This window comes from Cebus imitator, unplaced genomic scaffold, assembly GCF_001604975.1.
Source record: "Cebus imitator isolate Cc_AM_T3 unplaced genomic scaffold, Cebus_imitator-1.0 Scaffold62, whole genome shotgun sequence".
Classification (NCBI taxonomy): Eukaryota; Metazoa; Chordata; class Mammalia; order Primates; family Cebidae; genus Cebus; species Cebus imitator.
Window position 1 is genome coordinate 5,192,175 of NW_016107377.1, and position 24,447 is coordinate 5,216,621.

General features: G+C 40.4%; 1 protein-coding gene and 1 non-coding gene across 14 annotated transcripts in view; both read right to left on the bottom strand.

Moving 5' to 3' along the window:
* Positions 1–19,242, bottom strand: part of PRRC2C (proline rich coiled-coil 2C) — a 112,548-nt gene extending 93,306 nt beyond the window's left edge. For all 13 annotated transcript variants that reach the window (XM_017530022.2, XM_017530019.2, XM_017530021.2 and 10 more), the window contains exon 1: positions 19,017–19,242. The gene's annotated coding sequence lies outside the window, so the exon portion shown is untranslated. The remainder of the gene's footprint in view (positions 1–19,016) is intronic.
* Positions 19,243–23,354: 4,112 nt separating this feature from the next.
* On the bottom strand, positions 23,355–23,457 carry LOC119471493. The gene has a single exon (XR_005200563.1). It is a non-coding gene; the product is annotated as a small nucleolar RNA U13 (small nucleolar RNA).
* Positions 23,458–24,447: the final 990 nt, after the last annotated feature.

Consider the following 24,447-nt stretch of genomic DNA (forward strand, 5'->3'; position numbering starts at 1 on the left):
AAAAAAAAAAAAGAAAAATAAGGGTATTCTAAGAAAATTACCAACTGTTTCAAAAGAAACAATATAAGAAAATAAACGTTGTCAAAAAGCTGCCCAATCCAAAAAGGTTGTCTGGGCCAGACAGTTTCACAGACGAAACTGTCATTTAACAGAGACCATTAGGCCAGACACGGTGGCTCACACCTGTAATCCCAGCACTTTGGGAAGCCGAGGCAGGCAGATCACCTAAGGTCGGGAATTTGAGACCAGCCTGACCAACATGGAGAAACCCTGCCTCTATTAAAAACACAAAATTAGCAGGCATGGTGGCACATGCCCGTAATCCCAGCTACTCTGGAGACTGAGGCAGGAGAATCTCTTGAACCTAGGAGGCAGAGGTTGTGGTGAGCTGAGATCACACCATTGCACTCCAGCCTGGGCAACAAGAAGGAAACTCTGTCTCAAAAAACAAAAACAAAAACAAAAACAAAAACAAAACAGAGACCATTAATTCCCATGCTGTTTACAAAGAACTAATAGTCGAATAAATCAGAGCCTGGCAAACTAGGGCCTATGGCCAAATCTGACCTGTGGCCCGTTTTGTATGTCCTGTGAGCTAAGTATGGTTTTTACATTTTTAAAGAACTGCTTTTTAAAAAAAGAACATAAAATAGAGACTCATGTGCAAAGCCCATAAACTGTTAGCTCAGGCTGGGTGCAGTAACTCATTGTAATCCCAACACTTTGGAAGGCCGAGGCAGGGGTTCACTTGAACCCAGAAGTTTGAGACAACCATGAGTAACAAAGAGAGAGGGAAAAACAGCTAGGAGTGGTGGCATGCAATTGAAGTCCCCATGCGATTGTAGTCCCAGTTACTGAGCAGGCTGAGGCGGGAGGATTGCTAGAGCCCAGGAGGTTGAAGCTGCAATGAGCCATGGTCACACAATTGCCCTCCAGCCTGGGTGACAAGAGAAAGCCCTGTCTCAAAAACAAAACAAAACAAAACAAAACAATTACCTCATACTTTACAGAAAAAGTCTGCCAATACCTGGCACTGGCATAAAGGAAAGAAACCATTTCAATTTAGGCCAGTCTAGTATGGACACAAAAACAGCAAAGCACAAAAATCTGCAAAACAGTACGTGATAACAAAAATTTATTACACATAAGCCAGTCATTGAGTGATCAGTATTTTCAAATGTATCTGTTGAACAACTACTATGCACGGTATGCTATTTTATAGACTGGAGTGCACACAAGAGACAAATTTTGTTTTAACGGGTCAACTATCTAGTGGGATGACTTAAATAATAGGTAACTAAGAGTATTTTGGATAGTGATAAGTGTTATGAATAAAATCAAACAGGACAATACGAAACTACTTTAGATTAGCTGATCACTAAAGACCTCTCTGATTTGGAGGTGGAGGTTGCAGTAAGCTGAGACCACACCATTGCACTCCAGCCTGGACAATGAGCACCGCCTCAAAAACAACATCAACAACATCAACAACAACAACAAAAAGCAAGATGTCCTTTTAAGGCCTACTAGAGTAGTTAGCATGTTCTCTAAAATATAACTTAGCGAAACAATTCTCTATAGAAACAAGCTTTTGGTGTTTCAAATGTTAGGGTATGTTATGAAAATATAGATGATACCCCTGCCTTCATGGAACTTTTAACGAAACAATAAACAAGTGAATAAAAATGTGGGAATGAAAAAGTCAACTGAGTAAAATGCGACAGCAAAGACGTAAAGCGGACTTTGGATAGAATAATAAAAGTCCAGAAGACCTCTCTGAAAAGGTGACAAGAGTTAAGGAAAACCAATCAATGGTTCTCAACTTAGGCTGCAAAGTTATCCAAGGTTTTTAAAAATATTATACGTCAAGGCCCCTTGTCAGACAATTAAATCAGAATTTCTGGGGCTAGGCCTGGCAATAGCATTTTTTGAAAAGTTCCCCAAGTGTCTCTGAAGTGCAGCCACAGTTTAGAACCAATGATAAGCAAACCAATTTCAATCTAAGAATAGAAGGTTCAATTGTAAAAGTCATGCCTCAGGGAGAGAGGCAAGAGACGAAATCAGAGTAGGTAAAAGTCACATTTTGCAGAGCTTTGGATTAGAAGCATTGCTCTTGAGTTTATTCTAAATGCCACAAAAAAAAGGTGGGTGTAGTGGTGTGTGCCTGGAGTCCCAAAACTGAGAAGGCAGGAGTGGGATATTTGCTTGAGCCCAGGAGTATAAGTCCAGCCTGGGCAATACAGCATGACCCCCATGTCTAATTTGAAATTTTTTTTGAAAAGGTTTTAATGCCAAGAAAAGCCACTGGAGGAAAAAGCTAGTAAGAAAATCTCAATTGCTGAGTAGGCACAGATGCACTCAGCATAACCACATTTAAGTAACAAAATGGTACAATTTACATAATTAGTAATTCAAAAACCCTTGAAAAAGCAAGCTCAGTAACATTTGTCTTCAGCTTGCCAGCTATGATTTCAAAAACCTATCCACAGAATTATAGAGAATATCAAAAGAAGTATATCCTCTACCTATATCAATTTTAATTTTGAAAAGCTTTTTTATTACTTTTACAATGTTAATACTTTTTATATTACTGTCCTACTTGCCATGTATCTAAAAATCTCAATCATTAAGGGCTGAGGATCAGCCTGTAAAAACAACCTTCTGAATAACACACCTTCCTTTCTCTGTTTAAGGAAGAGAAAAAAATCATTTTAAATGCAAGGTTTTATGACTGACTGAGCCATGTTGTCAAGAGACTAGCATTTTTCATTGTAATTAGATGTATCAAAACAGGCACATCTCAGCTGGGAGTGGTGGCTCACACCTGTAATCCCAGCACCTTGGGAGACCAAGGCACACAGATCACTTGAGCCCAGGAGTTTGATACCAGCCTGGGCAACACGATGAAACTGTTTCTCAAAAAAATTACAAAAATTAACAGGGCTTTGTGGTGGGCGCCTGCAGTCCCAGCTACTCAGGAGGGTGAGGCACGAAGGACTGCTTTGAGTACAGAAGGTCAAAGCTGTAGTGAGCCCTATTTACACGGTAGCTCACGACTATAATCCCAGCACTTTGGGAAGCCAAGTCAGAAAGATCACTTGAGCCCAGGAGTTCAAGACCAGAGCAACATAGTAAGACTCTGTCTCTACAAAAATAAATAAATTAGTTGGGTGTGGTGGCACATGCCTGTAGCCCCAGTTACCTGGGAGGCTGAGGTGGGAGGACTGCTGGAGCACAAGAAGTCGAGTCTGTAGTGAGCCATGATGGTGCCACTGTACTCTACCCTGGGCCAACAGAGTGAGACCCTGTCTCAAAAAACAAGACAAGACATGTGCATCTGCATTTCCCATATTTTGAACAGCAAATATTACCTTGTAATATATTTTTTGGGGGGGGGAGGAGGACAAAAAGTACTGCAATGAAAGAAGCTTAGGGGGGAAAAAAGGGAACTCAGGGCTTTTAAAGCAGATTGTTTCCAAAAGGCCAAGAAGGCAACAGTTTATTATAATATAAACATTAACCTTTCAAAATCAAAGAATGACACTGAACAGTGATAACAAAAGGATGTTTTTCATGAAAGGATGGCTATCATAGATTGAAACTCTGTGGAGACAACCTGGGCAACATAGTGAGACTGTCTCTAACAAAACAATTAAAAAGTAGTTAGGCATGGTGGTGCGTACCAGTAGCCCCAGCTACTTAAGAGGCTGAGGTGGGAGGATAGCCTGAGCAGAAGTTCAAGGCTGCAGTGAGCTATGATTGTACCAATGCACTAGAGCCTGGGTGACACAGCAAGATTTTGTCTCTAAAAATTAAAACTAAAAAAGGAGAAAATCTGGAGGAAAAAAGTGGTTTCCACATTTGTTAAAGAGATCAGCTATGGTTTCTCAAATTCCTTTAGTACTCAAAACTCTAATATTCTAGTTTTAATACAGAAAACCTTACTTTAAATAATACTGAAAATTTAGCATATTTGGAAAAATAACCCCTATACATTAGCAAATTGCAATTTGCTACATTCCTTTCTTTCTGGCCACAATGGGTCTCTAAATATTCAAATTCTGTTTACTATTCTTTCCTCATTATTCTTATGATAAGAGTTCAGTTCCCTTGGAAAATACAGTGCCCCCCAGATTTAAGTAGTTAACAATGAAAATAAACTACAAGAATTTCCAGAAAAGTATACTCTACAAATGTTTTGCAGAACATTTATAAATCAAGAAATAATGTGTACTAACTAATTGGTAATAGTCAAGCATCACATACAAATACAAAAGGAAAACAGCTTTGGAGTAAATAAACCATTTTCTTTGGTTTCGATGACTATGATAGCTTTCAGCCTCATTATTTTTATTTTTTTTTTTTTTTTTTTATTTCTTGAGTCTCGCTTTGTCGCCCAGAATGGAGTACAGTAGCAGGATCTCAGCTCACTGAAACCTCTGCCTCCCGGGTTCAGGCGATTCTCCTGCCTCAGCCTCCAGAGTAGCTGGGATTACAGGTGTCTGCCACTATGACAGACTAATTTTTGTATTTTTAGTAGAGACAGGGTTTCACCATGTTGGCCAGGCTGGTCTCGAACTCCTGACCTCAAGTGATCCACCCACCTCAGGCTCCTGAGTAGTAATCCCAAAGTGTTGAGATTACAGGCGTGAGCCACCATGCCTGGTCCATCTCTCCCTTTTCTATTAATAAGTGCTTTCTCCCTTAGCCATCTAATCTGCTGTTCACTGCTTCAAATATTATCACTAATATTTTGATTCCCAAAACTTTCCTTCAAGCTACAATCTTTAGATACACAGTTTTAATGGTCTACAAAACATCACTTAAATTTCTTGTCAAAACTTCAAACTCAAAATGATTAGTTCCACTATTCACTCCTACAAATATTTACCCAGTGTCTACCACATACCTGGCACTGCTAGGAACAGATAAACAAGAGACATGGTGTCTTCATCCACTGAGTGGAGGCCGAGTTTAGAAATTTGAGGAGGCTGGAAAAGGCTTGAAGAGCAAATGGAAGAATGTGAAAGACAGCCAAGACATTGGCAAGAAGCACTGAAAGCCCAGTAGGGCTGGGCATGGTGGATCACGCCTATAATGCCAGGACTTTGGGAGGCCTAGGAGGGAGGATTGCTTGAGCACAGGAGTTCCAGATCAGCCTGTGCAACTTAATGAGAGATCCTGGTCTCTACACAAAATGAACAATTGGTTGGGGATAGCAGAGTATGTCTACAGTTCCAGTCCAAGCTACTCAGGAGGCTGAGGTGGAAGGGCCATTTGAACCCAGGAGTTCAAGGCTGCAGTGAGTGATGATCACAACTGTTGCGCAACAAAGCAAAACCCAGTCTCCCCCTCAAAAAAAGAAAGAAAGCCCAGTAGAAGCTAGAGAGCAGGGGTATCCAGCATTCCCAAGTGTGTGCAGTTATGATTCTCTTCAACGTCCAGTACACACCCAGGGAGTCAGGGTGGTAGGAAGCACAAAAGCAGCTGGACTGAATCAGAGATTAGAGTTGCACCAGCAATTAGAAAAATAGTAAAGAAAAGCAAAGGGGTGAAGATACTGCCAGAATTTCTGGAGTAAAGTTTTACTGAAGTCTAATCCAGAAAGTGAAAGAAAATTATTTGAATGCTTATGTTTCTTCCAAATTTCATGTTGAAACTTAACCCCCAATGCAACACTATTAAGAGATGAGGTCTTTAGGAGGTGATTAGACCATATGGGCTCTGCTCTCATGAATGTGATGTGTCCCTTATGAAACAGCTAGAGGGAACCAGCTAAGCACTTCTGTCATGTGAGGACACAGAAATGAGGTGTCATCTTGGAGGCAGAGATCCTGCCTGTTGGTGCCTTGATCTTGGACTTTCCAGCTTCAAGTACCAACAGAAATTAATTTCTGTTATTTGTAAGTTACTCAGTCTCAGGTATTTTGTTACAGCAGCACGAATGGACTAAGAGAAGAAGTCAGAAGAGAATAAGGAGGAGTGCAGAAAGGACTGGTGATTTCAGTAAGGTTGACTAAAAGCTCTAGCAATAAAATAGTAATTATTGACAGGGCATAGTGGCTCACGCCTGTTATCCCAGAGCTTTTGGAAGCAGAGGCAGAAGGACGGCATGAACTCAGAAGTTCAAGACCAACTTGGGCAACACAGCAAATTATTTGGGCATGGTGACTCATGCCTGTAGTCCCAGCTACTCGGCAGGCCAAGATGGGAGGATCGCTGGAGCCTAGGAGGTTGAGGCTATAGTCAGCCATGACTGGGCCACTGCACTCCAGCCCCGGTGACACAGGGAGACCCTGTATCCTCCCCTCCAACCCACCGAAATCTATGCTCTAAAGATATAGTATAAAGCCGGGCGCGGTGGCTCAAGCCTGTAATCCCAGCACTTTGGGAGGCCGAGGCGGGTGGATCACGAGGTCAAGAGATCGAGACCATCCTGGTCAACATGGTGAAACCCCGTCTCTACTAAAAATACAAACAATTAGCTGGGCATGGTGGCACGTGCCTGTAATCCCAGCTACTCAGGAGGCTGAGGCAGGAGAATTGCCTGAACCCAGGAGGTGGAGGTTGCGGTGAGCCGAGATCGCGCCATTGCACTCCAGCCTGGGTAACAAGAGCGAAACTCCGTCAAAAAAAAAAAAAAAAAAGATATAGCATAATGTAAAAATACCAGATTAGGGCCAGGCGCAATGGCTAGCACCTGTAATCCTAGCACTTTGGGAGGTGAAGGTGGGAGGACTGCTTGAGCCCAGGAGTTCAAGACCAACCTGAGCAACAAAGTGGGACCTCATCTCTACAAAAAATTAAAGTTGGCCAGGCCTGGTGGCATATGCCTGTATTCCCAGATACTCAGGAGACTGAGACAGGAGAATCGCTTGAGCCTAGAAGGTTGATGATGCAGTGAGCCATGACTGTGCCACTGTATTACAGCCTGGGCAGCAAAATAAGACCACATCTCAAAAATAAATAAATAAAAATAAATACCAGATTAGGACCAAGAAGGGCTTAAAGCCTAAATCACTGAAAATTACCAGTGAAGAAGCAAACTTAGAGAAGTAATTTGCTCAACACATACAGAGCTGAAAAGTGCGTAGAGTCAAAGATTAAATCCAGCTGACTTTCAAGCCAGTGACCAAGATAATCTCATTATTTAAAAAATCAGGATTGAATTTCCACTTTAAGAAAGAGATAAACTGACAAAGTGAAATATGCAACAATAAATATCACTTAAAAGACCCTAAATGGATTCATGTTTTCATTATCAAATGTACTGCATTACAATATAGAATAAGGTATCAAAGATAAAACATGATAGCAACAAAACACAGTAACATCGCTATTAATGCTATTAACAAATGTATTGGTGGCACATGGTGGCTCATGCCTGTAATCCCAGAACTCTGGGAGGCTGAGGTGAGAGGATCACTTGAGCTCTGGAGTTTGAGACCAGCCTTAGCAACATACTGAGACCTTGTCGCTACAAAAAAATAGCCAGATGTGATGGCACATGCCTGTGGTCCCAGCTTCTCAGGTGACTGAAGCAAGAGGATCGCTTGAGCCTGGGAGGTTGAGGCTACAGGTGAGCCATGATTTTGCCACTGCACTCCAGCCTGGGTAACAGAGTAAGACCTTGCCAAAACAAAACACACACACACACACACACACACAAGTATCAATTTGTTGCTAGAATTGTTATTTTGCAGTACAAGTAAGGAATAAGAGTTTGTGAAATAAATTTAAGGTTTCTAGTGATGACTGGATTTAGACAGCAGACATTAAAAATCAAGCACACACAGTGTGTGTGTGTCTATGTGTATGCAATATAGAAAATAGAGTAAATATGGTAGAACACTAACAAGTGGGAAATTGAACAAAGGAGTATGGGAATTCTTCGCACTACTTTTGTAGCTTGTAAAAAACATAAGAATCAGGTCAGCACTTTGGGAGGCCAAGGCAGGTGGATCACTTGAGGTCAGCACTTAAAGACCAGTCTGGACAACATGATAAAATCCCATCTCTACTCCAAATACAAAAATTAGCTGAGCGTGGTGGCGTGCGCCTGTAGTCTCAGCTACTAGGGAGGTCTGTAGTCTCAGCTACTAGGGAGGCTGAAGGCAGGAGAATAGCTTAAACCCAGGAGGCGGAGGCTGCAGTGAGCCGAGATAGCACCACTGCACTCCAGCTTGGGTGACAGTGCGAGACCCTGCCTTTAAAAAAAAAAAAAAGTAAGAATCAATCCTCTGTAAGTCGTAAAGGGGGCAGGGGTGCTAACAGACTGATGGGTGCCCTGCTAACATTCGTATGCTGAAGCCCTAAATCTCCTGTGCTGATATTTGGAGATGGGGCCTTTGGGATGTAATTAAATTTAGATGAGGCTGTGTGGGCCATGAGGGGATTAGTGCCCTTTTACAAAGAGATACCAGAGCTTGCTTTCTTCTCCATTAGAGAATATAGTCAGAAGGTGGCTGTGTGCAAGCTAGGAAAAGCCTTCACCAAAACTACTATGCAGGCATCTTGATCTCAGACTTCTAGCCTCCAAAGCCGTCAGAAATAAATTTCTGCTGTTTAAGCCATTCAGTCTATACTATTTTGTTATGGCAGCCTGAACTGACTATGACGAAGGGAGACGGATATATTAACCAAAAACCAGAATTTTGTTTATCACTCAAATTTTATCTAAATTGCCCATTTAAAATAAAAAAGCCTAAATATTCACCACACTCCTAGTTCCAAGCCACTCAGCATCCACACATTATAAACCTCAAAAAAAATTTAGTCACTTCTTTCCCTCGATTCACTGGATTTGTAAAACAGATTATTCAAAGTACTAGTCATTTACATAGTTCTCCTAAAATAATAAAAGTGACAATCACAGAATGTTTGAAGTAGAAAATCATTTTATATTTAAAGAATGTGGTCAGGCCAGGCCCACCGGCTCACACCTGTAATCCCAGCACTTTGGGAGGCCAAGGAGGGTGGATCACCTGAGGTCGGGAGTTCAAGACCAGCCTGACCAACATGGAGAAACCTCATCTCTACTAAAAATATAAAATTAGTTGAGCGTGGTGGCGCACACCTGTGATCCCAGCTGCTAGGGAAGCTGAGGCAGGAGAATTGCTTGAACCCAGGAGAGGGAGGTTGTGGTGAGCTGAGATTGCATCACACTGCACTCCAGCCTGGGCAACAAGAGCAAAACTCCGACTCAAAAAAAAAAAAAAAAAAAAAAAAAAAAAAAAAAAAAAAAAAAAAAAAAAAAGAATATGGTCAGTATGAAATAATTTAGCCCGAATATGTTGGACCCTGTCATTTTCCATGTCAATGACTTGAATAAACACTTAGAAAGTAAACATGGCATATGAAATAATATATACATCTGAAAGAGTATCAATGTATTCCATGACCAAGATTTTTAGGGGTCTTAGAATGCTAGGCAGAATTAAATAGTTATATAGTCTTATTAACAGTTCAGAAACTGAATTTCATAAATGCAGAATACAGACCCAGACTGTCATGTGAAAAAGTTCTAGCTATGATAGCTAGTAGTGTGACAGTAGTGCTTTATAAAAAAATGTTACTTTAATAAAAATCTAATGTACAGATTTGGAGTCAGAACAGTTCCACTGAATTTTATGTTTACCACACTATGTTTAGAGTATTATGCTCAACTCCAGGCTTAATTAAGAAAAACATTAACAAATTGGACTGAATGCAAAGGAAAAACTGTTGAGTTTATCCATAAGTTACATTAAACTAGAACTCACAGCATTACTTTTAACAATTTGCAGAATAACCCAAAGAGCTGTGAATTTATGTGTAATTTTGCTGAAGCACAAAATGTGCATCACACACCATGAGATACGCGTCTAGAAAATAAGCTTGGATATCCCTCACTACACCTAATGCTGAAACCCCCATGCCCAGAACTTTGTTTTCTTCTTTGGGGATACAATAACTCTTGTAAAAAGACATCTGTTTCTTTCCCGGGGGAAGGAGGGCAGGGTGGGGAAGAGCAGTGAAAAGAAAGCCAAATCCTAGCGTAGATCATGGAAGTAAGGAGAAAGTGAAGAGGTTTGAATGCTAAATATGGAAATTTGTAAGGTCTTAGGATATATGCCTTGTGAATGTTAAGGGTTGACTATAGGGACTTCCTGATCATCAGATGGATCCAAGCAAAAGCAAGGTAAGCCTGTCAGAATATTACAAAGATAATTCTTGCTTGGAGTAAGGAATTGGCCACTTATAAAGTCTCTTCCATTTCTAGTAGTTAAAATGAACTAGTAATTAATTCTAAGGTCAAATATTTTTAAAACTATATTTGCCACTATAATAGTAAAGCTAAGATTACCACCATATGTTGGATTCTTTTACTAAAAATAGTTCAGCAAAAACATCGAAAATGATCGTTTAAAAAAAAACAAAGTACAATATAAATAAATCTGTTGGAGTTCTAATCAGGATGGTAGAAGGGCTCAGGCTGTGCTTAGAAACTGAAACATGGGAATTAAGTTTCCAGAGGAGAAAAAAGCCTTAACAAACAGAAAAGAAGAGTAGCTATCAAATTTTCTGTACTAAAAACTGTTGTCCCTAAAAAGTACAGCTGTTGTGTCTACCAATTACTTAATGAGGTGACTGCCAGGACATTCTTTTTGACAACTTACGTACTTAAAAACTGTTCAAATTACACAACTGTTTCTCTTAAAACTGTTTTTTGTTTAAATTCTAGCTCTAATATTTAGTAGCTGGGTGACCATAGGCAAATTACTTAATCTCAACTAATTTTTACTTCTTCACCAAGGTGGGCTGTAACATCTACTCCAATACTACTAAGGTTTAATTTTAAAAGTGTGTATAAAGCTCTTAGAATAGTGTAAAGCCTGTAATAAAAGTTTATTAAGTGGTAATCAATATTTGCAAAACTAATATATTAAAAAGAAAAACCAAAGCATAGAGAATTTCATTTCTTTCTTTTTGGAGACAGAGTCTTGCTCTGTCACCCAGGTTGGAGTGCAGTGGCAGGATCTTGGTGCAGATCGACTCAGAGGCAATCTCCGCCTCCCAGGTTCAGGCGATTCTCCTGCCTCAGCCTCCTGAGTAGCTGGGGTTACAGGCACGACCTGCCACCACACCTGGCTAATTTTGTATTTTTAGTAGAGACAGGGTTTTACCATGTTGGCCAGGCTGGTCTCAAACTCCTGACCTCAGGTAATCCACTGCCTCAGCCTCCCAAACTGTTGGGATTACAAGGTGGGCCACCACGCCAGGCCCAAAGCATAGGTAATTTCTTAGTCAACCTTTATTTATCATTTTTCTTTACAAGAGACAGAGTTTACCCTATCACCTATGCTGGAGTGCAGCAGTGCCATCACTGCAACCCTGAACTTGAACTCAAGTGATCCTCCCACCTTACCCTCCTGGATAGCTAGGACTACGGGCACATGCAACCCATCCAGCTAATTGAACTTTATTTTTTGCAAGCAAGTGTATTGAATGTTATGGAAATGAAAGAGAAGTATTTGCTCCAAGATGCTCATCCAACATCATGAATTATAGTTAATCTTTCAGATTACCAAAGGGTTGCCTTCAAAAGTTAGAATGTTAATTTCAAACTTATTAAGTGTGGAGAACTGGTTAACATCCCTCCATTCATTGGCTCTATTCTTCTACCACTGAAATATCCAAACTTGAGACATGTAAACCTATTTCCTTCCGTCTTTCTCTCCTTCCTTCCCTTCCTTCCTTCTTATACCCTCTTGCCTTTAATAAAAGACAGGGTTACCTTACATTGTCCAGGCTGGAGTGCAGTGGCAACTCCATTATTGATCAGCATGGAACCTGCTCTGTTGTCAACCTGGACCAGTTCATCCCTCCTCAGGCAACCTGTTAGTCCCCCACTCCTAGAACACCCTATTGATGCTGAATTTAGTGGAGACACTAAATCCACATGTAGCACATAGTACACTACCCTCCATAACTCCTGGGTTCAAGAGATCCTCCCACCTCAGCCTTTGAAGTAGCTGAGACCATAAGCGCAAGCCACCACACCAAACTCCTTTTAATTTCTCTACTTTCATTCTTTCTGTGTTCAAGTTTGTCATAAAGTACTATCAAAATTATTTTTTCTTTCTGATCAGAAAGCAAATCAATCAGCATGTCTAGGTTATTCTTGGCTTTTTCCATCCCTCTTCAATAAGTATTTCTTCAAGAGAAATTCCGTGTCTCCAAAATGCCGGAAGACTCTAGTTCTACAGTTGGGAGATGTTTTATCTTTCTACATTGCATATCCTAGTTGTGGTGGGGGCTACAAAATCCATACCTATTAAAACACATAAAGCTGTATATCAAAAATCAAATTTTTTAATATAAACTTTAAAAATTCACCTGTCTAAAGTATCCTTTGTTTTCAATGTCCTCTTTCTGTTTTTAAAACAAAATTCCTGTTCCATTTTCCTAACCTCCAGAAATAATTGTGTACCTTCCCTATTGTGCTTCAATTAAGAGCTATTAAATTTATATAGCTTTAATTATAAACCTAACATTAAAAAGCTACTTAAAATATAGATCAAACTACTAGCCACATGATCAAAAACCTAAATTTTAATTTAAATCCGAAAATTACAAATTTTGGGGGGGAAGATTAAATTGTATTATTGTTTTACCACTCCTCTTTGAAATTTGATAAACTGTATATGATATTTAATATACTGTTTCTCAGTTAACAAAAATATTTAATAAGCCACAATACACATCTTTAAAGTGCACCGAATAAACTGGAATTCTGTACTTGCCCAACCTCCTAACCCAACTTAACAAAAGTTCAAAGCTTTTTGTTCCTTAGTGACCATTTCTCCAATTGCCCAACTGTTTTTGATGTTGTTCTAAACGTATCCTTAGTATGTCCCCTTAAGGAGTTTTTTAGAGCATCCACTGGTCTCCATAGGGCCTTTACGTAACTAAAAAAAATACATCCTTTTGGGAAAATACAGACACTCTTGGCAAGGGACTGATGCCTTGGAGAGGGGAGAAGTGGAGGCAGTTTCCTCTGGAGGCCTAAGCTAGGGCATAGAACTCTGCAAGCTGAACACAGGCTGACTTGTTGCCTCCTTCCGTCCAGCATCTTTGGGCAGTATACAAGCCGTACAACCATATACAGCAGGACTGTAGTTTCAGATTGTTCACTGGGAAACAGGGAAAAAGAAAAATGAATTATTAACTTATCTAGATAACCATTCTCTAACCACATCTCTTATCCTTCAGAGTCAAGATTATCTTATCCATCTCTTATCCTTCAGACTCAAGATTTACTTAGAAGAGATCTTCCAACCTTATAGGGAACCTATCCTCCCTTTATCTTTAATTTTCCCTTTTCATGGTTCTCTTTTCTACTTTAAATATGGTCAAGACTCATGTCTCGATATCGTGTAATATCAAAGAATATTAAATTCAGAAGATATACAGAAATAGATTTAATGTAATCTTTGCATATTCCTGAGATAGGGGAAATGGATATTATCCTTATATCACATATCTATATATTTAAAACTTAAAGAAGCCAGGTTAACTTGCCCCAAAATTAACAGCTGGCACAAAGTGAAATAAAGGACTAAACCTAGGTTTTAAAACTCTTAGCCCACAGTCCATTTGAGTATTCAATATACCTAAAAATCAACAGATCTCCCTACTTTTTCCCTCCTCCTCCTTTAATCTTTCACCTTCATAACTTGACTTAGACTATTGTAAGGTCACCAAGGATCACTCAGCCAAATCCAGAGAATACTTATTGCATATTTTTCTGAACTCTGCTCCATTTAGCTGTAATAATCCTGTTTTTAGAGTATTCTCCTCTGCCCCAATTTCTATAGTGACTTCCTTCTTCATTTATTTTTTCTTGTTTTTCCCTTGCCATAGACTGTCCTAGACATCCTGTTAAATTTCTCTATCTAAATAAACCTATTTCCTTGCAGTTCATCATGAAAATGGTTGTCCCAATTATGCAGTTAAGACTTTATTCATTTCTCATAGCAGTAATGACCCACAGGGTGGAATACAAAGACTGCTAGTATATTGGATGATCTTAAGTGATCCATAGAAATATGTAAAATCAGGCTAGGCATGGTGGCTCATGCCTGTAATCCCAGCGCTTTGGGAGGCCAAGGCAAGTGGATCATCTGAGGTCAGGAGTTCGAGATCAGCCCGGCAAACATGGGGAAACCCTATCTCTACTAAAAATACAAAAAAATTATAGCCGGGCGTGGTAGTGGGCGCTTGTAATCCCAGCTACTCGGGAGGCTGAGGCAGGAGAATTGCTTGAATCCAGGAGGTGTAGGTTGCGGTGAGCTGAGACGGCACTACTGCACTCCAGCCTAGGCGACAAGAGCAAAACTTCATCTCAAAAGAAATATATATATATATGTAAAATCATGTTTATTTTAAAACATGTTGGGGGAAAGTTATCACCAAATAATCATAAAAATTTTATTTTAAATTCATTTAATTAAAAGACAACAAGTTGAATGAAAGAAAAATACTAAGTTACAGATAGATGATTTGAGACAAAGCAGAAATTGTGAATGATTTAAGTTTGGAAAATACTGGCCACTAGGAAACTCATGTAGTTGAGTTAGGCACTCAGGCTCTGGATCAGTCACTCAAACGCCATTTCTACCACTTAGAAGCTAAGTAATTTTGAAGAAATTACTTAAATCTCTTCCTTTTAGGCTTTCTATAATATGGATTTAAATGGATAATTCACAAAATCATCTTAGTTTAGTACCTAGTAAAGTGCTCAAGAAATATTAATAATCACAATTATTCTTGATCTTTTTTAGCCATCACAGCTTGACTTATAATCAACTAGGCACTCAATCTGTACTATCAGAAATTTTCTGCACCAAATTTCCCTTACCTTCTCATACACCTTTTTACCTTCTGGTGTGAATCCAAAGATTGCAAGATAACTTTTAACATTAATCCTTAAGGCTGTGAACACCTTGGGAGTGGACCAAATGCCATATTGCTCTGATTCACTGGGCCTTACAAAATTAAAATAATCTTTAATCTTTGTTAAATAAAACTTAAAACGTAAAAAATCAGAGGTAAATTAATCTCACAATGGATGTTACTTAACACAAACTCTTTCAAGGTTATCTGTGATACTATTGTTAGGGGTAAATAAAGGAAAAAATGCCTGACACTGTTTTCTTTCGCTCCAATAAGATATTTATCAGTTAATCTTGCAGGTCTATTCTTTTGTTTCTGCCTCTCATTCATTCAGTAATATATAAACTCTAGGTATACGCCAACCACAATACAAGGTGATGAGGACATTGAAACAGTCTAGTAGAGGAAAACAAACTAATGTCAGAACACAGAAAATAGAAAAATTGCTAGATAGTATATAGTATGTATTGCTATGTAGTATGCTACATGTATAATATCCAGTAGTTTTTTTATACTACACATGCTCCACAAATGATTATATCCTATCTTACTTTAATGTTGAGCACCTAAAACAGCACCACACAGGGGTGAGTATATCACACTGACTATAATTCACATAACAATTTCATTGCAAACTTGTGTTCAGATTCTTAGATATCAGCCAATCATGTCAGCCAACCAGACAAAAGTTTCCTGTTGAAACTAAGTACAGCCCTTGTTTGACTGGATTTGCCAGCAAATACGTGCAGTCACAGGCCCCATAACATGCTTTCTGATAATCTTGAGGAAAATAAGGACTAGAAATGTAACAGGCAATGTGGGAGCAATAGTAGGCTCTTCTAGTCCCAGCTACTTGGGAGGCTGAGGCAGGACAATCTTTTGAGCCCAGGAGTTGGAGGCCAACCAGGGCAACAGGTTTGTCTCTTAAATAGAAAACTTACTATTTATCCTCTCTATAGAACACTTTTATCCACAAAGGTGTTCTGACTGATGCATCCATGGGATCAGTGAGGAATTTAAAATGTTATGACTTAGAAAACTAACATAGTAACTCTCAGACTTGTAAGCAACAATTAACATAGACTGAGATAATCTTCATTATGTTGTCCTATTCATACATAAGGTGACAAAATCATGCTTTACTGAAAGTATGTCATAATTCAGACACAACTTTTGTATCTCCTTCACTGTATAAGAATACAATTCTGCACTAACTTATGTAACATTTCAAAGATCAATCCTTGTTTTCCACAAATATGACATAAATAGCATCCAAAACACAAGTTACCTATCTGGCTTAACAAAATGAAGCAGTGTTTAGGGGTGGCACTTGGAGGGAGACAGTGATATAATCTTCAAAGACATTTTATCAGTAAAGAGGGTGGGGTGGGGATAAGAAGAAGGCAGGGGGCTGGAATGAGGCAGATCTTCTGCATTTTCAGCTATGAACAAGATACTCATCTCGATATTTACTGTACAGCATAAAGAAATATTAAGAGGCAAAATCCTGCACATAAATAGATATATGGGGGATAAGAGGAGGTGAATATTTCTTACATACCTAAAGAAATATATACATCATTCTGAGAATATACAGATTATTAATTGCTTGGAAGAGATTATTTTCTTCTACCAATATTCTACCATTCTCCCCTCATTATCAGTTGACCTTTTACTATGTAATAAGCACAGCAATAAGCCCTTTACATACATTATCCATTATCTTTTTTTACTCCTATAAGTCTTTGAAGGAAATCCTATTACCATCACCATTTTACAGATGAGGGAATATTCTACCAACAATATAGGTGAGCTGTCCAAATTTAAAAATTATATCTATGACATGGCAGAGTTAGTTTTATCTTTTTTTTTTTTTTTTTTTGAGACGGAGTTTCACTCATGTTACCCAGGCTGGAGTGCAATGGCGCAATCTCGGCTCACCGCAACCTCCGCCTCCTGGGTTCAGGCAATTCTCCTGCCTCAGCCTCCTGAGTAGCTGGGTTTACAGGCATGCGCCACCATGCCCAGCTGATTTTTTTGTATTTTTAGTAGAGACGGGGTTTCACCATGTTGACCAGGATGGTCTCGATCTCTTGACCTCGTGATCCACCCGCCTCGGCCTCCCAAAGTGCTGGGATTACAGGCGTGAGCCACCGCGCCCGGCCGCTTTAAGTTATCTCTAAAAAAATTAGCTTCTACCCCACCTCCAAAGTGGATATAATCCTTTTTAACAACTTGCAACACTTTAACCTTAGCATGTAACAATGTTCATGTACTAGTCAAGCTAAAGAAAAACTACCAGTTAATAATGCTTTATCTTAGTTACTACAGTTTATAATTTACAAGACAAGTTGAAGGTTTAGAGCATCCCCTTTGGGTTCAGAATTGAACCTACACAATACCACCAATAACTGCTATCTAACCTTGGTCAGACTACGCTCTCAGACTTCATTTCCTCATCTGTTAAATGGGGATGATCATAATAGCAGTTCCCTCAAAGGTATGTTGTAAGGATTAAAAAAAAAAAAAATCATGTATGAAAAGGGCTTATTACTGTGCTCGGTGTATAGCAAAAAGTCAACTAATGGAGAATAGCCACACATAAGCTAAGCTGAGCAAACAAAAACACTTAAAAAGCCTATATTCTGAAAATTCATTTAAAGACAAGGAGAGAATTACTATTTGACCACATGCTATTATGTGAGAATAGCCACACATAAGCTAAGCTGAGCAAACAAAAACACTTAAAAAGCCTATATTCTGAAAATTCATTTACAGAAAAGGAGAGAATTACTATTTGACTACATGCTAGAGACAAAATTCAAATTCAATATATTCCTAATTTTTTAGGGGACCAATGCATTTGGGGTGAGCCAGAAAAGATGCTGCAGTGCATCTGTGACACACACCTAAAAATGGCTCCAGTCAAAGCCGAATCTTAATTACCAACATGGGAGGTGAAATCTTTTGAAAAACCCTGCAGTTAGGCTTGGTAAGTGCTCAATATCACGCTATCATTTTTATTTGCAGAAGTAAGCTATTAAGCACTCAACAATCAAAAATCCTCCGATTCTTCTGGTGCATTCCAAATGAAAATCTTACAGCAGAGCCGCCTACTGTACAATTCTAAGTACTCTAACGAGGTATGAATCTATGAACCCAGGCTGAAGACCAGCCAATTCGGAAATCCGGTTAGCCTTATAGGCCAGCAAACATCAGGCATGTCAGGTCATGAAAAAGATCTCAAATAATGTCAAAACACCCCTACATCCTTTTACGTTAAAGGTACTCCTCTCATGCAAAGGAAGGAAGGCTCTATCAACGTCTCTACTGGCCCCATACCCTTTTCTTCAGTCCTAAAACGGGGACTTCACCCTACCACCACCAGTATCAACGCTACCTCAAAGACAGGGAGCTGCCGAGATTCACCAAGCAAGTTAGAGCATGGAACGGCCTAGAGTATGAAAAGACAACTCAAATCCTCCTCTGGAGTTGGGCAGCACTTCCCTAGCGGAAGTAGGGTTGGTCATGATTCCCCGAAGAGCCTCTCACCTAATCAGGTCTTTTAATCCAGACCCTCCCATACATTGCTCATTGGAAGTCCCACCCTCACTACACAAGAAGAGGTAGACAGTGAAGGCCCCGGCTGAGTCCTTCAGTTGCTTGAGGGAAAGCATACCGCACACTTTAAAAAAAAAAAAAAAAAAGACTGCACGTCCGCCAGTCCAGCAAGACGGAAACCCCCTTCGCTTGCCCGAAAATATGCGTAATCCCCTCTCAGGGCCAGGACTGGGGTCTGGGTGGTAGCAAGACAGACCGGTCCAGGACTCCTGCTGCAGACCACATGGGGCGGGTCTGACTCCGGTTTCCCGCTCCCCAAGCTGGAGGCCGACTTCCCCAGACACAGAGATGATGGTAACCAAAAACAAGGGAGATGCCAGGACTCGAGGCCCTCTCCACGCGGCCCTCTAGCCTACGGGCGCCAGGGTGTGGGTGCGCTCCCACGCCAAGGGCCGCACGGTGGCCCTTCCCGATAGGGGCCTCTTTGATCGCGGCCCCCACAATCTCGCTTTCCTTACCGGTCAGGGTGAGTGTCAAGTTTGCGCACTTCGAGGGTCTCCACCGAGCTCAGATCGAAAGGAGGAGGAGGGAAAGCTGGGGTTAAAGGGGTGGCCGGAAGGGCCACCGGACTGGAAAAGCCGAAGCTGCGGATGGACAAACGGCCAAAACACTTTCGCAGCTTCCCGAGAAGAAGCGAGCGAGCGAGAAAAAGAAGCAAGATGGCGGCTAGCCAGCCCCTACGTACTACGTCATGACGCTAAGTACGTAGGGCAAATCTCCGCAGGACCGCACTCCTGCGCAGAGATGGCCGGATCACGTGAGGCCTCCGTGGTGGCCCAACCCCGGCAGAGGGTGCTGGCGCTTCCTGCTGGACGGAGGGAGTTCCTGCAATCAGAATTATCCTTGCGGGGCAAGCTTTGATCTGAGACGTTTACGAGAACTCTTAAATTGATTACGTTTACAAGTTGATAAAATGAGCATTCTTGTGTCTGGGGGGTGGATGTGTCAATGGTTCAACGTGCAGTTTGCCAGTATGTTCTCAGTGAAATAGGGGGCAAGCTGAGAAGTCTTGGTGTATTGAAGTTATCTCAGAGAGTGAAAGTAAAACTAGTGTGAGGAACAGAGTAGCATGGGCATGCTTGCTGAGAGCTCTTTTTAAGTTTCTGATTACGGATGTGAAATAAGTCATTCAGTTTATTTGTATGATTTCTCCAGCACAGTGTTCAGCTCTTTGGTACTGCCACAGAGAAGTTGGTTAGTAAGATTTGCTCATGCTGGATTTTACCAGGCAAGTGTAATGTAGGCAGATTTCCAGATGAGTGTATCTGGAAATGAGAGACTTATATGATGATAATATTGCGTCTGAGCCGGGCGCGGTGGCTCAAGCCTGTAATCCCAACACTTTGGGAGGCCGAGATGGGCAGATCACCTGAGGTTGGGAGTTTGAGACCAGCCTGACCAACATGTAGAAACCCCGTCTCTACCAAAAATACAAAATTAGCCAAGCGTGGTGGTGCATGCCAATAATCCCAGCTACTCGGGAGGCTGAGGCAGGAAAATCATGTGAACCCAGGAGGTGGAGGTTGTGGTGAGCCGAGATCACGCCATTGCACTCCAGCCTGGGCAATAAGAGTGAAACTCTGTCTCATAAATAAATAAATAAACATAAGCAGAATATGTAAAATAAATAAATAAATTATATTTATTTATACATATTATAATTTTATATATATATATATATATATATATGTGTCTGGGCATATGGTGGATGTTTAGTAAATGGTATCTTTTGTCCACTTTGTGAACTACCCATAACATTTAAAATTCGAGGATTTCTTACCACTTCTGGTCTGAACGATCTTCCCCACCAGTAGCTGATGTATATGCATGGAATTGTCACTGTAGCAATATTAAAATAAATACAATAATGAAGAGAGGTAAATTATGAACATCTCCCTCCCCGTTGTTGTTAATTTGAAGTAGAAAAGTTTACTGCCGGGCGCAGTGGCTCAAGCCTGTAATCCCAGCACTTTGGGAGGCCGAGGCGGGTGGATCACGAGGTCAAGAGATCGAGACCATCCTGGTCAACACGGTGAAACCCCGTCTCTACTAAAAATACAAAACATTAGCTGGGCATGGTGGCGCGTGCCTGTAATCCCAGCTACTCAGGAAGCTGAGGCAGGAGAATTGCCTGAACCCAGGAGGCGGAGGTTGCGGTGAGCCGAGATCGCGCCATTGCACTCCAGCCTGGGTAACATGAGCGAAACTCCGTCCCCCCCCCAAAAAAAAAAAAAAAAAAAAGAAGTAGAAAAGTTTGGCCTTGCTTGGTGGCTCATGCCTATAATACTAATACTTTGGCAGGTCAAGGCAAAAGGATTGCTTGAGACCAGGAGTTCAAGACCAACCTGGGCGATGGGGAGATCCTACCTCTGCAAAAAAAATTAAAAAGACAAAAAAACTAGCTAGGCATAATGGCACATGCTTGTAGTCCTAGCTACTCAGAAGGCTGAGGCAAAAGGCTCACTTGAGCCCAGGAGGTCAAGGCTGCAAGTGAGACTCTTTCTCAAAAATAGAAAAAAGAAAAAAAGTTTGTCTTGTTGATACAGGGTCATTGCTAGGGGAAAGCCCACTGATCATCCAGAAGAGCACAAGAAAACATTACTTAAGCAAATTTCTACAACCTTCTAGGATCTGGTCTGTAGTATCATGGTCACAGAGACATCTTTCTTTGTGTTTTGGAGACAGGGTCTCACTCTGCTGCCCAGGCTGGAGTACAGTAGCAAGCATGATCACGGCTCACTGCAACCTCAACTTCCCAGGCTCATCCTGTCTTAGTCTCCTAAGTAGCTGAGACTATGAGTGCTTGCCACCACACCTGGCTTTCCCCCCCCACCCCACCCCCAGGAGAGACGAGGTCTTGCTCTGTTGACTGGGCTGGTTTCAGACTCCTGAGCTCAAGCAAGCCTCCCGCATCGGCCTTCCAAAGTGCTGGGATTGCAGGCATGAGCCACCACGCCCAGCCAAAACATCTGTCTTGAGCAATGGAGAATAGATTTAGCAGTCAGATGAATTTACATCAACCAAGGTTACAAGACTGACATGTATAAGCCGACTATTAAGTTATTAATTTCCAAGAGCAGTAATTTATACATCTGAACACTCACAACTGCAAAGTCAATACCTCTTTCTTTCTTTCTTTCTTTCTTTCTTTCTTTCTTTCTTTCTTCCTTCCTTCCTTCCTTTCTTTCTTTCTTTCTTTCTTTCCTTTTTGTCAGAAAGAGAAAATCTCCAGTGTGCCAGCATGGATGCAAGGTGCTGTCTTTACCTGAGTACATTTTCTCTTTTCTTTCTTTCTTTCTTTTCTTTCTTTCTTTCTTTCTTTCTCTTTCTCCTTTCTTTCTTTCTTTTCTTTCCTTCCTTCTTTCTTTCTTTTCTTTCCTTCCTTCTTTCTTTTTCTTTCTTTCTTTCTCCTTTCTTTCTTTTCTTTCCTTCCTTCCTTCCTTCCTCCCTCCCTCCCTCCCTCCCTCCCTCTGTCTTTTTCTTTCTCTCTCTTTTTCTTCCTCTCTCTCTCTCTCTTTCTTTCTTTTCTTTTCTTTTTCGATGGAGTCTTATTGCCCAGGTGGCACAATCTTGGCTCACTGCAACCTTCACCTCCTGGGTTCAAGTGATTCTCCTGCCTCAGCCTCCTGAGCAGCTGGGATTAACACACAGGCGCCAAGATGTCAGCTAATTTTTGTATTTTTAGTAGTGATGGGGTTTCGCCATGTTGGCAAGGCTGGTCTCTAAATTTCTGACCACACATGATTTGCCTGCCTCAGCCTCCCAAAGTGCTAGGATTACAGGTGTGAACCACCATGCTCAGCCCCCTGAGTGCATTTTCTGTGCTGCCAAACCTACTCAGGAAACCAAGGCATTATCAGAAGTTTGCTTGATGAGCACAGATTCTGAACAAGTGGAGTTATACGTATAGACTTTTCTTGATTCATCTATCTTCAGAACAGGATGATTTTGTCCCAAAGATAGAAGTTCTCAATTTCCAGTGGTTGCAGTTTTCAGCATTGATCTCCAATATAGTGGGCCATCCAGCTGAGCTGTTGATTTGTGCCCCTCTCCTTAGCAGCACTTGGATGACCGCTGGCCCTAAAGTGCCCCTGTACATTAGTTTCTCTGTTTCCATGGCTACCCAAACATCTTAGCAATATTCTTTCAATAAAAAGCAAGTTACAGTTAAATCAGACCAGTTTGTGTTTTAAAGGTGACTTTGCTTATTTCCACTCCTAGCTATGTATGTGATCTTAAAGTTTAACTCTTAGAAAGCAGTCTTACTGCCTTTGTTTCCAATTTATTGGGGAAAATGTGGCTGAAGTGTCCTTGTACTGGTATAATTATCAAAGCCAACTAATACTCTTTTAGAGTTTACTTTGTCTTGGGTTATTTGCATGTCTCCTGACACTCCACCATTGTAGACAAATTTGTTATAACAAAAATGTCTTCCTGACAGATTGAATGAAAACTTTTTATTTAATTTATAACACTTCTTTTTAAACAATAATTTTATGGTAACAATATGAAATTTCTAATTGGTAGTGTGGAATCAGGCAAACTGGTTTCTTACTGAAAACAAATTCATTCTCCAAACAGTGTCACTTCTTTTCTTTGTGATTGTTCAGCCTTATTTGCCAATGTTTTTACTGAGTTTCTACCCTTCTCATTGTAATTGATTCCACGGTCCTATAGGCCCTGAAATTTTATGGTAAAGTAGTTAAAAACAAAATGATCAATGAAAAAATCACACTTTATTAGTAGTAATGTTCCTTTTTCTCTCTCTCCTTTGTTTAAATTTTTTTTAATTTTCGTATCAGATGGGTAATGGACCACATCATAACAAGGTTTGAGGGTGGCATTTCTCATACATGCACGTGAACACTGAATTATCACACTTATGAACTGCAAAAGGATCAGCAGTTGTGTTTCTTAAGTGTTTAGGTGTATTTGACAATTTCGTTTTCTTTTTAACAATGATCCAGCAAGTCATATTTAGTAAAAACTGTGAAACATGATAAGCCTGTTGTAAGGAAAACCATAATACCCAAATACTGTGTGAAAATGTAATCTCAGTTTATAAACATCATCAGATGTTGTACATTTGCTAATCAAGATAAGAAATATATTGCTAGTGTTTCAAAAAATCACCTCTGGGGTGTCCATAAAAAACAAAAAAGATGTTTGGCTAACTTGTGAGAGGCTGTACACTGATGTTTATATTATATGTTATATATAAAATTTTACATTATATATAAAGTAGAATAAATATTTTAATTATCAGTCTGTTCATTGGCTTAGCAAACCTTTTTTTTTTTTTTTTTTTTGACAGAGTTCTTGCCCTGCAGCCAGGCTGGAGTGCAGTGGTGTGATCTTGGCTCACTGCAACCTCTGCTCCCGGGTTCAACGGATTCACCTGCCTCAGGCCCCCTAGTAGCTGAGACTACAGGTGCACAACTCCAACACTCGGCTAATTTTTTTATTTTTAGTAGACATGGGGTTTCACCATGTTGGCCAGGATGGTCTCGATCTCTTGACCTTGTGATCTGCCCACCTCGGGCCTCTCAGAGTGCTGGAATTATAGGCATGAGCCACCGCATCTGGCCCGCAAATCCTCTTTATAATTGAATAAAGCGGACATTTGGCTAAAAGTTGTATTTATTTGTTATGTCATAAATTAATGAAGTCTAGATAACCTGGCATTTACTGTCCACCGAAAATCTTCCCAGAGTTTTCTTAGCTAACAGGAGAAACTAAATTCTTACTGCTGTGGATTCCGAGTCAAGAGGATGCTGTGTTGTTAATAAGCACAGAATATCTGGAATATTTAGTTCCTCATGGAGCTGCAGGCAGAAGGGAGGGAAAGAGGGGAAAGATGGAGAAAACAAAGTTTTCTGGCTCCCATTT